Source organism: Ovis aries, chromosome 2 (assembly GCF_016772045.2).
Source record: "Ovis aries strain OAR_USU_Benz2616 breed Rambouillet chromosome 2, ARS-UI_Ramb_v3.0, whole genome shotgun sequence".
NCBI classification, from domain to species: Eukaryota; Metazoa; Chordata; class Mammalia; order Artiodactyla; family Bovidae; genus Ovis; species Ovis aries.
This window is the reverse complement of record NC_056055.1, coordinates 12,244,855-12,261,697: the sequence shown is the minus strand read 5'-3', so window position 1 is coordinate 12,261,697 and position 16,843 is coordinate 12,244,855. Positions and strand designations below refer to the sequence as shown.

Here is a 16,843-nt window from a genome sequence, read left to right as displayed (position 1 = left end):
ATAGAGAATAGGTTTATAAATCCTAGAAATACTCATATCTAACACCCAGTATTTTCTTTTTTATATTGAATCTCTTTTTGTTACCTGGTATTGTCAGTAGACTTTGGTTGTTACAGCCTGAATTTGGCTGAACTCCGAGTATTCAGTGATGGGCCTATGTCCATATTCAGCCATATAGTGTGAGCTGCAGTGTCCTTAGGAACTAGTTAAGAAATAATTAAAAATTGTTATCCAAAGATCAGAGACACAGGCCAGGGGTAGATTGCTGGCGCAAGTGTTCAGTGAAATCCAGGACTGATCTAGGAAACATTTGAGTATTCTACAGGGAGTCCCAGAGACCTTGGGGAGAGGAAAATGGGAAAAGCCTAACTTTTCTGTGGTCAAACATAATGAGGGCTCAGATCCTTTCATTGAGAATTAAAGGGAAGTGCTACTTCTGACAACTGCAGAGGTCAGCAACCTCTGGGTTACAAACCAATAAATTCTTTTAATAGGCAGTCAATGGGACAGAAACTACTTTTCCAGATGCTTTTGCGTCTTCCTGCTGCACAGCTATGATTACTGCTCTAGAGCTCTATTTCAAAATACATGATATTAATAACTTTCTTTTTAAAATACACTGAATATAAATGAAGGTACAATAAATGTGGCATTTTCATATATGGGAATATGAATAAAGAGCCACAAAACACTTGTGTAAATAAACTCAGAAATTCTACTTAATGAAAATATGCTAAAAATAATAATTCACAAATATAAGGGAAGGACCAAAAAAGTATGAAAAGAAAAATAAATTTAGGTTAACAAAAATACCTTAAGATTCTAGATGAAAAGCAAAAACTTTGATCCATGAATAGAGATAACACTGATTAATAATGATAAGGAAAATATATATTATCTATCCAATCAGCATAAAAATTTTGGAATCATATAGAAAATTAGAGAGATACATGAAATAACAGCATGAGTGAAAAATGGCAAACAATATTTTAAGCAATAAAAAAGATCAAAATATTGTAAATATTAAGTTTCGAAAGAACAGCAATTTATTTGCTACAGAAGAGGCCCCAGATGGCTTAGAGTTCCTGGTAGAATAACAGTGCCAACCGTGGCACTGGCAGTGGGTATGCTATCTTACTACCTATTTTTTTCTCTCTTTACTTTTTTCTTAAATATGTTGAGGGCAGGGCACACATCTTCCTCAAGGGGCAGCATCATAATGGCCCTTAGCAGTAGATTACATTCATGTTTGTACATAAGTGCCAAAGCACAGAAATATTATAAGCAAAAAAGTGTCCATCACCATATTACTGAAATCAGTAAAATATGGAGACAAACTAAAATAACTAGGAGGAAAATAATTAAACAGCCCTTCATAAGTTTGCTCAGTGATGTACTGTGGGGCCCTTAGAAAATAATGTTCTAATTTAATTTTAAAAGATGCACCTTGAGAACCTTCTCATGATTGAATAATAAAGGTAGAAACAATATAAACAGATGTGATGAGCCTATGTCATGTTTGTAGAATATACTGAGAGTTAATACGACAAAATGCTAAAACCAATTGTTAAAGTGACAAGTTAAGGATTATTTTCTCCAGTTTTGTAAGAAATTACTTTTGTATGAAAAATTATATGTGAATACATGACATGTCTTCCCTGGTTTCTTGAACCATAACTAAAAAGCTGTAAGTGATTAGGGCTATGTGATGGACAGTGGCCCACAGATTCCCACTGTCATCTTGATTCAGCCTTATTGAAAGCTTTTAGGATGCATCACCAAAAAGAAGATGTCTTGTAGAACAGGTAAATGATGAACCTCAAAAAGGAGAAGAATGATACTCTAATATTGAGCAACCACATATTTTTAAGCCTATTATCTCCATTTTCTTTCTTCTTCTAACCTTACTGAAGGAATAATTGACAAATATAATTGTATCTATTTTAAGTGTACAACACAATGATTTGATATTGTGCTTTGACACTGTGAAATGATTACCAAGATAAAGATAATGAATACATTTTTTACTTCACATAGCTAATGCGTGTGTGTGGGTGAGTGGGTGGTAAGAATACTTAATATCTACTCTCAGCAAATTTCAAGTATACAATCAGTTCAGTTCAGTCACTCAGTCGTATCCAATTCTTTGTAACCCCATGGACAGCAGCACCCCAGGCCTCCCTGTCCATCACCAACTCCCAGAGATTACTCAAGCTCATGTTCATTGAGTCAGTGATGCCATCCAACCATCTCATCCTCTGTCATCCCCTTCTCCTCCCTCTTTCAATCTTTCCCAGCATCAGGGTCTTTTCAAATGAGTCAGTTCTTCGCATCAGGTGGCTGAAATATTGAATTTTCAGCTTCAGCATCAGTCCTTCCAATGAATATTCAGGACTGATTTCCTTTAGGATGGACTGTTTGGATCTCCTTGCAGTCCAAGGGACTCTCAAGAGTCTTCTCCAATACCACAGTTCAAAAGCATCAATTCTTCGGCACTCACGTTCCTTTATAGTCCAACTCTCACATCCATACACGACCACTGGAAAAACCACAGCCTTGACTAGACAGACCTTTGTTGGCAAAGTAATGTCTCTGCTTTTTAATATGCTGTCTAGGCTGGTCATAACTTTTCTTCCAAGGAGCAAGTGTCTTTTAATTTCATGGCTGCAATCACCATCTGCAGTGATTTTGGACCCCAAAGAAATAAAGACTGTCATTGTTTCCACTGTTTCCCCATCTATTTGCCAAGAAGTGATGGGACCAGATGCCATGATCTTAGTTTTCTGAATGTCGAGTTTTAAGCCAACTTTTTCACTCTCCTCTTTCACTTTCATCAAAAGGCTCTTTAGTTCTTCTTCACTTTCTGCCATAAATGTGCAATATATCATATTATTAAATACAATCACCATAGTGTATATTGGATCCTCAGAATGTATTCAATTTATAGCTGAAAGTTTGTACCCGTTGACCTATATCTACCTAGGTCCCCCTAACCTCACTTCCTGGCAACCACCATTCTATTCTGTTTCTATGCATTAGGCTTTTGTTTTTTTAGATTCCACATATAAATGGAATAATATAGTATTTGTCTTTCTCTGTGACTAACTGAGATGGCTGGATGGCATCACTGACTCGATGGACATGGGTTTGGGTAGACTCCGGGAGTTGGTGATGGACAGGGAGGCCTGGCATGCTGTGATTCATGGGGTCGCAAAGAGTTGGACATGACTGAGCGACTGAACTGAACTGAACTGACTAATTTCACTTAGCATAATGCCCTCCAGGTTCACTAATGCTATCACAATGGCACAATTTTCTTTCTACTTTAAGGTTGAATATTATCCCATCATGTGTATATATAACATTTTCTTTATCCATTCATCTGCCAAAGGACATTTTGCTTGTTTCCATATCTCAGCTGTTGCAAATAATGCTATAAAGAATATGAGTGTGCAAACATCTCTTCAAAATAATGATTTCACCTCCTTCAGATAATGTGCCTGGGAGGTGGATGCCCAGCTCATAAGGTAGATCAAATGGTGGAATGGTAGTTGTATTTTTAATTTTTTGAGGCATCTTCATACTGTTTTCCATAATGGCTGTACCAACGTACATTCCACCAACTGTGTATAAGGATTCCCTTTTCTCCACACCCTTGCCAGCATTTCTTATCTCTTGTCTTTTTTATAATAATCATTCTGACATGAGAGGTGATATCTCATTGAACCATATACATTTTAATTTCAAGGGAAAGACAACCCTTTGCAAGAACTAAGAAACCTATGGGCACAAACTTAGAATTGAAGTATGCTGAATTCAACTGATAGAGAGGTCAGGCGATAGAGAGGTCAGATCACTCCTCTATCAGTGTCAAGAAATAGTAGTAGAGAAGTAGTCATGACAACCATAGAATGTTACAAAGTCTTCTCTAGAAGAAAAGAGCAGAGAAAAGGGAAGATAGTCTGTCTTTACCAGTCTTTCACCCATTGCTTCCACTGTCCAGACTCTAACATCTGTGAATTTAAAACTCCACTCTACCTTCTTCTTTTCAGTCTTTATAGTCAAATGTTTCATAACAAATGGACAAGAGTTAAACTTACCATGTGTTTCCTTGTTAGTAATTAAAGGAGCATAAACAGAATTGCCCTACATTGTTTAACATGCTTTCTTTCCCCTTCAGGTCCAGAGACATCGGAGGACTCGTACAGATAATTGACTGTATGTGTGCCTTCAAAGGATGTTATTTAGGTATATGTGATATCTCTTGGGCTTCTCTCATTCTCATAGTTAAGATGATAAAGAATCTGCCTTCAATGCAAGAGACGTGGGTAGGAGAAACCAACTGAATGGTTGAGGAGGACCTCAGCCTCTCCTGTACTGTCCTGGAACTAGAGACCCAGAAACTGACTAGAGCTTGCTTCCTTGAAGCTAATTCTTCACACCCCACGTGCTTATCTAAGCAAAACACTCTTTAATCTCCTACAGAACTCACCCGAAGAATAGCTGTGTGAAACATGATTTCCTCCACATAGTTACATTTCCAGGAATGTTTTAGTTCCCCTATGACCAGAGATCCAGGCAGCTGTCTTCTTGACTCAAATCTGTTTCCCAATTTACAGGAAATGAGCTCCATGATTAAAAAAAAAAAAAAATGAGTGGCTGAGTTTGGAAGGAAAGGGACAAGGCAAATAGATGGGGAAATAGTGGCTGACTTTATTTTTCTGGGCTCCAAAATCACTGCAGATGGTGACTGCAGCCATGAAATTAAAAGACGCTTACACTTGGAAGGAAAGTTATGACCAACCCAGACAGCATATTAAAAAGCAGAGACATTACTTTGCCAACAAAGGTCCATCTAATCAAGGCTATGGTTTTTCCTGTGGTCGTGTATGGATGTGAGAGTTGGACTATGAAGAAGGCTGAGCACCGAAGAACTGATGCTTTTGAACTGTGGTGTTGGAGATGACTCTTAAGAGTCCCTTGGACTGCAAGGAGATCCAACTAATCCATTCTGAAGGAGATCAGCCCTAGGATTTCTTTGGAAGGAATGATGCTAAAGCTGAAACTCCAGTACTTTGGCCACCTCATGTGAAGAGTTGACTCATTGGAAAAGACTCTGATGCTGGGAGGGATTGGGGGCAGGAGGAGAAAGGGATGACAGAGGATGAGATGGCTGGATGGCATCACTGACTCGATGGACGTGAGTCTGAGTGAACTCCGGGAGTTGGTGATGGACAGGGAGGCCTGGCATGCTGCGATTCATGGGGTCACAAAGAGTCAGACACGACTGAGCGACTGAACTGAACTGAACTGTGATTGGAAAGTTCCTCTCTGCATGTTGTGAAGATGGGACCTAGATGGAATTGCTTGTCCAACACAACAGAGCAGAAAACGAGTCCCAGCAGCTAAGCTGATGCACTCGAGTGCCCCTCTCTCTAGAACGGGAGTGCCCTGGGGTGACTGTTTCTTAGGAGAGCTGCTATCTAAACACAAGAGAGTAGTCAAAGTCTATAAACCAGAGGAAGCCATTTTAAGCGGCCGGATGTGAAATAACTAACAATTTCAGCGGAAATGTTCTGAATGGGGAGGGGAGCCTTGGCCGTGAAGCAGCAATGGGCCACGCGTATATGAGTCAAGAGAAAGTCTGGCTCAGAGGCTGACAGACCAGCACAATTGTGGCTGGTGCCTCCGGGGTAATCTGGAGCTCATCCAGCAAGGACTGGCCCTCCGGTGTGGGAGGCTGGAGGCCAGGGGAATTCTTCTCTCCATGGGTACCACACCCCTGGACGTCCAGGGTGTCCCTGTACCACTGGCTCCATTGTGAGAGTGAACGCCCATCGGCAGATAACAACCTGAGGGGTGCCTATCACCACTTCATCATCCAAGTTCTGACTTCATTTTCTCCAAGGCATTTTTCTCCTCATTTTTCTGGTTATGAGGGACTGCACTTGCTTTATTTGGCTATGTTTGTCCTTAAAAATGAAATGTTAATTGGTTTAAGAGTCCACAGCTGCCTATTCACAGTCAGAAAATTTTAATTCTAGTGCTGGCTTCATAAATCATTGTTTGAGCTTGGAAAAATCACTCAGGTTTCTCTAAATTGTAGTTTCTTCCTCTGTTTAAAAAAAAAAAATCTGTCCTGTCTACTTTAGACTACTATGAAAATCAAAATCATAACATTTAGCCATCTTACTACAGGTTTCTAATGTTATTATGATAAAACTACATAGGTTCTTTATACATTAAATATATTATCATTTTAAAAATGCTTAAGTCTGGTGTTTGACTTTAATTCCCTTAGTGCGTTTAAAATTATAAAAAAGACCAACTACAATGACTATGAAAAGACTACTTTTAAGATTACATGTCCACTCTTAAAAAGTATTATTTTTTTAGAAAAACTGAGTTAAAGAGAGTAACATCTCTGAAGAGGACTTGCAAATATGTACATGGGAAAGTATTGCACTAGAAGAATGGACACCTTGGTTTTGGAGCCATATATAGTATTGGATTTGAATTCTAGCCCTGGCCCTTTAAGTATTGCTTTTCCTATCCATTAATAAAATACAACATAGTTCCTTTCTTAAAATAATTTTTTAAATCTAATACTTTAAACACTTAGAAAAATAATAAATAGCACATATCATTAATAATATTACTATAATTATTAATATTCAATGATAAGATACTAAAGTTATAAAAATAGGCTCTCAAAAATATTAAAGCTGTTATGGCTTTCTGTGGGGCCCTAAATGGGAAACCTTGAAAAAAGAAGGGCTAGCTTTGCGGTTTAGAGCTAAGATGGCGCCTGGCGGAAGAGATGAAGGCACGGCCTAGGTTGTTTGTTAAAACTTTTGATTGGCTCTCTTGATTTCCGTGCACGTGGACAGCGCGTGATCACCATAGACTCTTGTTACAATGAAGCGCAATACGACTTGACCTTCAACATGATTGGTGCAACTATGGTATATTAAGATTTGACCTTTAATGTGATTGGTGCAACTATGGCATATTACAATTTGACCTTTAACGTGATTGGTGCAACCCTCACAAAACCCGCCCCCCCCCCCTTGCTTGCCTATATAAACCAAGAGTTTGTGGCAATAAAGCAGAACTGCTGAGACAGAACCCTTATTGCGTCTGATGATGGTTTCTCGCTTGCTGAGGTGCTGGGTTGGCGGACAGCAGGCTCACCTCTCTTCGGGACCCCTCGGCTTTGCTGAGGGAAGTTCCACTGCCTCTCTCTTTCTGCGGAGCGCCCCCCGCAGCTTTCGTGATTTAATTTAAGGATATGACCTTTCATTCAACTTTCACAAACCTGTCTTCTCCCTTTACCTGGATAGAAGTTTAGACCATTAAAATTTTTCCCAATATCATGTTAATAGAATAAATGAAAATAAGTGATCATAGATTTCACAAAAAGAGAAAGTATGGTAATCACTGCTTCCAATAATTGTCTCCCTCTTATTAATTAAGGAAATGGTTATAAAAATAATATATAAATTTTCACCAATTGTATTATTAAAGAAAAACACAAGAGTGCATTGCTAGCAGCTCTCCACCATTCTCCCCACATTCGTGATAGGGATAGAAAGTGCTACAGTATTTTATAGGGTTGGTGCAAAAGTTTGTTCAGTTTTCCCTACCTGAATGAACTTTTTGGCCAACACAATAGAAAGTAACTAGATAGTATGTAGTAAGATAATTTAAAAATTAATGACTATGGACTAGTAAGCCCAGTTCTAGGACTCTCTTCTAACAAAAATAAAAATTGATTTCAGTGGAGTATCACAGATTTGGTTGTTATATCTTCATTTGTGGTAGTGAAAAATAAAAATATATGAGGATAGGAGAATATGAAAATATTAATACCACTATTCAGGGTAATACGTGTATGCTAAGTCACTTCAGTCATGTCCAACTCTTTGCAACCCCATGGACTGTAGCCCACCAAGCTCCTCTGTCTATGGGATTCTTCAGGCAAGAATATTGGAGTGGGTTGCCATGCCCTTTTCCAGGGGATGCTCTCAACCCAGGGATAGAACTCACATCTCTTCTGCATTGGCAGGTGGGTTCTTTACCACTAGCACCACCTATAACATAAAGCCATCAAATAGCTTTAAAGTAAGTTTCTAATAAAATTTTAAGTGCTTACATTATAATGGTATGAAAAATGCAGAGTTAATCTTTCATAGGCTTTGTGTTACTTTGTTTTGCTTTGAGGAGGAGACCTCAACTAGGAACTTTCTTTCCTACTACAAGGACAATTTTATCTAGTCTTCATTTATTCGTTTGCACCCTGACCGGATCTCCACCTCAGACCTACTAATGTACACAGCCTTCTAGTCCAAGTCTCTGACTGTAACAAGAAACTGGATGAGCCGGAGATTTTACTTTATTCAGGGATACCACCCTGAAAGCTCTCCTTGTACCCTCCATACCCTTTTCATTTCTTCCCCCACATCACTTCTCAGTCAAAGTGAATACACATCTCAGAAAATAACACATCCCTGTGTGCAAATGTGTTGCTGCTGTGAGTAACAAAAGAGTATACTTTACGGGGACTAGGACCTTGAGAGAGCAAAGAGTATATTTGGCACCTTTACAAAATTTCATATATTTGAGGTGGGGAGGGGCAGCTGGCCTTTCTCTGGTCAGGGAACCTTCTGTCTCTCAGAGCTAAGGCCAAAGAGTGGAACTGGGTCAAAATCTCTGCCTTATTTTCCTACTTGCCATGTCATACTGCTGTTACTAAGGGAGCATACAGGTCCTGGTCTTTTAGTTTCAACCCAACTTCTGTGTCATTGCAGCTGGCGGAATTTCCTTCTGTTCTCTGGAACTTGGTCTCCTATTATCCATAGTTTCTAGGGGCTTTATTTCATTTTATTTGTTTTTAGGTATTTTTATTTAGTTTTATATATTGGTAACACCCTAATGGAATACTAGGAAAGGGTATATCATACACTGAGTTTTAAAAGAAATTCAGGGGACTTCCCTGGCAGTCCAATGGTTAAAGCTGCCTGCTTCCATAGAGGGCACGAATTCAGTCCCTGGTTGGGGAACAAAGATCCCACATGCCAAAAGGCACAGTCTAAATAAATAAATAAAGCTCCCTTTAAAAAATTTTTAATTAAAAAATAGAAGCAAATTTGGTAGTGCAAAATCTAAGTAGGCATAGTTCAAATAAACAGCTGCCATCACCTAGAACTGTTTAAGACATCTTGATCCCAGATCACTGTTTTAAATTACTTGGTGAGAATATCCAGTCGTAAGTAGATTTTTACATTTCTTTGGAAACCCAATGCACATAATTTTATTTTAATAAAAACCTATTTGAGGTTTTGCTTCTCTCATATCCATTTCTAAATTGGTCCTCCTTTCACCAGATAATGGTCTTAAGGAGAACTTAACTGAGATGATTAGAAAAACGGGTAACAGAGAGAGAAAAAAATAATTTTTCTTTGCTTATGGACAGACTTTTTAAAATGAAGGCATGAACTCGATTAAATCGCAAATAATGCTGGTGGTGCACCAAGAGGCTTCAATTAAAGGGAAAGCCATCAATGCAATTTAGCTGGGATCTCCTTCCAGAGCCAGCAATGAGGCCCCTTTCCTGTCCGGCTGTGTGTTGCTGGGGCTTATGTGTGAACAGCTACATGCTGAGGGTCTTGCCGTCACTCTTTACATCAAAGCTGGAAGCCAAGCTTCTCCAGTGACTCTAAGGCAAGTTAAATAAACACCCATCAGGGAAGAGAGGAAAAGCTGTGGTGGAGAAAAACAGAGAATTCAGAACTGCAAGGAGCAGCAGATATTACGGAGAACCATCTTGTTCACCCACATTGACAGAGTCAAAGACATGTCTCAGACAAGTTTCTCAGATGGGCTGTGGTGAACACAGTAATGCACCCCCCAGGTACCCCTTCAAGAATGGACCTGATGCTCAGCTATGAAGAATGTAGTCAGAAGTGAGCCTCCAGCTGACAGCAACTTAAGGATCAGCCTCATCTGCCTAGAACTTGAAACTGGAAACAATTCTGGTGGTGCAACAAGGTAGTTCCTCAAGGTTATACCTTTCTCTGGTGGCTCAGATGGCAAAGAATCCACCCACAATGCAGGAGAAGATCCCCCGGCAAAGGGAATGGCAACCCACCCCAGTATTCTTACCTGAAGAGGTCCATGGACAGAGGAACCCGGCGGGCTACAGTCCATGGGGTTGCAAAGAGTCAGACACGACTGAGTGATTAACACAAACACACATACTCTTCTCATGGGAACATGCATCCAACCAAGCAAGCTTGATACATAAAACTTCAGCCATTAGTGTACCCAATGTGACTCCAGGTGTCCCTAATACATCAGAACCACAGTAAAATAAATATAAATAGGAAAAGAGTGTGAAGTAGAAAATAAAATAATAAAAATAAAACAGTAAAATAATATTTGTAATAATACAAACATACTATTTGTATAACAATAGGATTATTATACAAAGCACCTTCTGTAAAGTCCTATACATTTGCTAGTAGTATGCTTCAAACTTGAGCTTAGTAAGAAATGTGCCCTCTGAATTAGTAGTTAATTGAATGAGTGAATCAAGGATTTATAAAATATGTAAAGGCTAAAAATTACTAAGAAATGTAATGTTTGAAGATATGAAAAGAAAAATCATAATCTAAAACTGATGATAACCATGCAAATATTCTTCCCAAAATAATTCATAGATTTAATGCAATTCTAATGAAAGTTCCAGGGGTTTAGGAAATTGACAAAAACATTCTGAAGTTCGCCTGAAAGAAAAAAGGTAGAAATAGCTGCAAAATTTTGAAAAACAAGGACAAGAAGAGGAAATTGCATTACCAGACTAATATATGTAATCAAACAATATTAAAAACAATGTGAGAGATGGGTAGAAAAAAAAAAAAACAGATGATACCAATCACACTAAATAATAAGAGACTGAAACAGACCCAAGTATACATTAGAATTTAGTATGAAAATCATTTATTGCTTCTCAAGATTCTGAAATTTTGGTGAGGCTTAGAATATTTGCTCCTCATATTGTGTTGACTAGAGCCAACTCAGCCAGGGCTGGAGGTTCCAAGATACTAACTGAATCCTCTCCTTCTCGGTCAATCAATTCTCTCTGCTCTCATCACTCAGTAACCTAGCCTGAATTTCTTTACATGGTGACTGATCACAAGAGAATCAAAACAGAAGCTGCCCAGCCTCCCAAGGCCCACAGCCAGCACAGTACAACCACAGCTGCATCCTCTTGGCAAAAGCAAGTCACATAGGCCCAGGTTCCAGAAAAGACAAATTGAGTTTTATGTGCAGACTAGGGTGGGATCCTTTTCTCCCACCATTCATGTCTACCTCTGCAGACAACCTACCAGAATACATTTTGTTATTATTATGATACATGTATGCACAATCAGAGGCTTTCCAGGTGGCGCCAGTGGTAAAGAATCCACTGCCAATGCAGAAGACATAAGAGATGTGAGTTTTATCTCTGGTTTGGAAAGATCCCCTGGAGGAGGGCATGGCAAGCCACTACAGTATTCTTGCCTGGAAAATTCCATGGACAGAGAACCCTGGACGGTCACAAGGAGTCACACACAACTGAAGCAACTTAGCACACACACACACATACACAACCAAGCCCAGCTGGTTTTGCAGACTTATTCTACCACATATCCTCTTCCAGAGAGTAAAAAAATAAGGAACGTCATTTTATAATGCTTAAATAACCTTGATTTCAAAAGCACACTGTAAGAAAGGAGATTAATCCAGCCTCATTTAAAACTATAGATCAAAAGGTACCTAAACAAAATATTATCAAAATGAATCCAACAACGTATAAAATAAATAATATATTCATGTCTATTTTCATATGGATTCACATGAGAAAACCTAATTGATATAATTCAGTTACTTTAACAAAATAAGAGCAACAAAATGAACAGTCTAATGGATGAAGGAAATGATTTTCTATTATGCAAAAATAATTCATAATTTTAAAGAACTCTTTGCAAATAAAAGTAAAAGTGAACTTCCTTAGCCTGATAAAAGTAATCTACTGAAAGCCTACAACAATCACCCTGAATGGTAAGAAGTTGCAGCATTCCTTTTGAAGATAGGAATAGGATAAAGATACCCACAATCAATACTTCTATTCAAAACTGCACCAGACACCCTAGCCAAATGGGTAAGCAAAGAAGAAAAGATAAGTGACATATAAAATGGAGAGGAAGAAATGAAACAGAATTTCCTGGTGATATTACTTGACGTTAAGAAACTCTTCAAAAAACTACCAAAGCAAAAGCAAATAATACAGTTTAAACTGCTGTATGAAAGGTCAATATATAAAATCTATTGCATTCTCACACATTAATAATCCAATAAGACTGGTATGAATTATTTTTAAAACAACATAAAGCTTAGCTACTGTAAATTTAAAACAAAACATGAAAGTGAAAGTGTTAGTCGCTCAGTTGTGTCTGACTCTTTTCTCCAGGCAAGAATACTTGAGTGGGTAGCCGTTCCCTTCTCCAGGGAATCTTCCCGACCCAGAGATTGAACCCAGGTCTCCTATACTGCAGACAGATTCTTTACCGTCTGAGCCACCAGGGAAGCCCAAAACAAACATATCTTATTCCTAAATAAACTTTTGTAAATTAATGTTAATTTTTAAAAATAAAATTATTAGACTATTGGAAATTATGAGTGAAAATCTAAGTAAATGGAAAGAGATTTTCCAAATGTAAAAACCATGGAAAGAATCATAAAGCAAATAACTGATAAATGAGACTCCATAAAATTTATTAAAAAATCATCATAATACTTAAGTGATGAGCTGGAAAAGTAGCCACATATTAGAAAAATGACTGTTACTTTTAATAGACAAAGCATACTTATAAATCTTAAAATTCACTGGAATAACACTAATCCTCCAACAGAAATTTTAGCAAGGAAAATTCATACAAGAAAATATCACTTACAACTATGCAGATTAAAGTTAGCCTTACCATAATAAAATAATTGCTTATTAAAATAACAGTGACATATTACTTTTCAACCAGCAAACAGAAAATAACACCAAGAAAGGGTCAGTTCTGTACTATGAGATGGGCCCTTTTGTATGAATACATTGTGTTAGGAGTTGAAATCATACAACCATCCTTCAGGCTGTATTTCTCTAGAACAACAGAATAGCATCTATTCTCGACCCAGTATCTGAGTCTGGATCTATTTATAAATATATACCTTAAAGGAATAATTATATATTTATATGAGTGAGTGAGTGAAAGTCATTCAGTCACACTTTGTGACCCCATGGACTGCAGCCCGTCAGGCTCTTCTGTCCATGGAATTCTTCAGGCAAGAATAATGGAGTAGGTTGCCATTCCCTTCTCCAGGGGATCTTCCTAACCCAGTGATCAAACCCAAGTCTCCTCCATTGCAGGCAGATTCTTTACTGTCTGAGCCACCAAGGAAGCCCTATATATTTGTACAATCTATAAATTTAAAATTTATACATATTATTAAATTTAATATTAAATTAATATTAAATTTATTAAATGTAATAAATTTAAATTTTATTACATATTATTTGTTTATTTACATATTTATTTTGAATATATTACATTTATATTATACATATTATACATTAATAATTTAAAAGTTGTCCATGATATTGCTTGGACTATAGAAACACTGGCTATGCAACAAATGTGAAATGATTGAATAAATTATGGCTCATTGGTGATCGACTTCAAATTTGATATGCTTGGGAATCCTTCTTCAAGGAGAATTTTGTCGAGAAGCCCAGTATGTAAATTAGTTAAATGTGGAGCTGCTCTGCTTGAAAAGCACAAGGGGAGCCTAGACTTGGCTTCTGTCCCAATTCTGGCTTCCCCCAAGCTCTGCAGGACTTCCCTGGTGGCTCAGATGGTAAAGCGTCTGCCTACAATGCAGGAGACCTGGGTTCGATCCCTGGGTTGGGAAGATCCTCTGGAGAAGGAAATGGCAACCCACTCCAGTACCCTTGCCTGGAAAATCCCATGGATGGAGGAGTGTGGTAGATTACAGTCCATGGGGTCACAAAGAGTCGACAGGACTGAGAAACTTTCACTTTCACTTTCCAAGCTCTGTGGTGGCCCCAAGACAACTCTATGATTCCCTAAGATTTTATGGAAAACTGCGAAGGAAAAAACTGCTGTACAATATTATAAGCTTACTGAATTCATACTTTGAAATATCTGTAATGATGACAGCAAAAGCTCAGGATATAATATCACATAAAAATTAATATACAAAACTACATTCTATATGATCTCAACTAGATAGACATAAGTATGTAAGTATCCAGTGATTCTTTCTATTTTGTTTTTTATAGATATCTGTAACTTTCAATTTCTCTACCATGACCATGAATTCCTTTCATAATTAGGGGAAAATGGAAAATTATTAACAAACATGTGCAGTTTTCATTCAGGCCCACTAGTTCATGCTAGAATTATTATATGCATCTGTAGAAAAAAAATCTTGGAATTTTAAGGAAAATTTTATTAGAAACAGCTAAAAAGCCCTCCAATAATCTACCTCTGGGACATTTATCTTCAGTGTTATTCAGAGAACATCTGAAATCAATTACAGTCCCCAACTGGCTTCAGGAACCTCTGTGTGCCTCCAGCCATCTCCACAGCAAATTGCCTCAGTCGTGGTCAAAGTCAAAATTTCTCAGTTGCCTTGTTTGACCTAAAAATGTTTTATGTAATTTGCCATTATCTGACAGGGAAACAGTTGTTAGAAAATAAATCTTTTTTGAATGTGTCTTGTTAAATGGGTGCCAAGAAATATTCTTCATTGTTCAGACATACCAGAAGAAAAATAACAAATACTAGGTAAATAAATGGAATTTCCAAAATAAATCCAAAGGAAAAAAAAAAACCTCACTGCTAATCTATCTCTAGAGACACAAAATGATATGCTTTTTAATCTTTGAATATCAGAACTTGAACTGAAAATCTGGAAAAAGAGGCAAAACTTTTATTTTCCCTTTCTTCCTCTATTTGGTAAACATTTACCTAAAAATCTGCAACATTAAGATCTTGTACTAGGGGCTGGGAAGGAAAATATGTGCATAGGAGGCGTGAGGTTGGAGGCAGAAACATAAAGAAATGATTGCAGTTTATTGAAGAGTGCTATAATAATGGTGGGTGCAAGCCGTTTTGGAAATTCAAAAGAGAAAACCACTAAAAGGCTTTCCAATGAGTGAAAGAACACGGAAAGAAATTGTGAAGGGGAAGATGGAAGCAAAAATAGCCAGTACTTCTCAGAGGCAATGACAGTATTACAACTTGTTTTTTGAGGTAGAAAAAAATACAGTAAAGTGAAAGTCACTCAGTCGTGTCCAAATACTGGAGTGAGTAGCCTTTCCCTTCTCCAGGGGATCTTCCCAACCCAGGGATTGAACCCAGGTCTCCCACATTGCAGGCAGACTCTTTACCAGCTGAGCCACAAGGGAAGCCCAAGAACACTGGGCAGCCTATCCCTTCTCCAGGGGATCTTACACCTTCAACACTTCCGCCCCATCTTCTCTCTCACACTATGAGCCTGCTTTCCTTTTCACGAGAAAACAGAAGCAACTGGAACAGATTCTGACATACTCCCACCACCATTTCTACTGACAGCCTGTTCTGTGTGCTTTATTCTCCTCCGTCCCTCATGTGGCCCTGGATAAACTCCTGGCCTCTGCGGTGAGGCCAAGCCCTCCACCTGTGTGGTAGATCTCATTCCTCTGACCAGCTCAAGAACACTCCTCCAACACTCATTTCCTCTCTCCTCTACATCCTCCATTTCCCTCTCTCTGCTGAGTCATTCACATCAGGATACAGAAATGCCAGATCTTAAAATAAAACCATCACATGACCCCACACTCCCCCCACCAGCTACTGTAACACATTTCTGCCTTCCTCTACTGCAAAACTGCTATAAAAGGTTGACATATATGGTGTTTTGAATCTCACTCAAATGCATTTCTATCAGGCTTTCATCCCTACCACTCTTCTGAAACAGCTTTCATAAACATTGCCAAACCTACCTCTACCGCTCACACTCTCTAACCTCCATGTCCCTCGCACCACATTTGACCCACCTTGTATTTACTTGCTTGCAGAAGCTGTAGTCTCCAAGAACTCTACCCCAAAAGCCCAGAACATTGCATACATATTCAGTAAATATTGGCTTGGCCAAAAAGTTCATTTGGACTTTTATAGCTTATAGAAAAACCCAAACTAACTTTTTGGTCAACTCACTGTTTGTTAAATGGATGGCTGAGACAAATTATCATGCCTAAGATTATGCAATTATTAAGTTGGGGAGGAGAGATTCAAACTCAGAAACACCTGACTTTAAAATCATGTACCCCAAAGCTTCATGCTACAACCTGGGCCTCTGATGGGATGATTGGAATAACTGGCAGAATCATTAGTAAAGTAGAGTCTATAAGAGAACGAAGATTTGAGATGGAGAGTTGTGAAATCATTTACTAGCTTGCGAAATGAGCATAACATTACAGAAACTGCCTGCTTACTCAGAGGTGAGTAATCTGGCAGTCTCAGATACCTACTACACAATCCAGAATGAGAAATGGAACGACCACAGCCTCTAAATGACCTAAGCAGATGTCACAAAGCCCAAGTTTACACACGAGGAGCTTAGCAGGCTCTCAGAGCCACAAGTTTAGGTCTAGGTATTCCAACCACAGCAGCTTAAAAGTAACCAACTATAAGGACAGTACTAGAGAGAGCACACCCCCACACATACACAAACACAATTTCCA

At 38.3% G+C, this 16,843-nt stretch overlaps 1 non-coding gene across 1 annotated transcript; it reads left to right on the top strand.

The window, feature by feature from the left end:
- Positions 1-13,932: 13,932 nt before the first annotated feature.
- Positions 13,933-14,004, top strand: TRNAC-ACA (transfer RNA cysteine (anticodon ACA)). Its single transcript has one exon. It is a non-coding gene; the product is annotated as a tRNA-Cys (tRNA).
- The last annotated feature ends 2,839 nt before the right edge of the window (positions 14,005-16,843 follow it).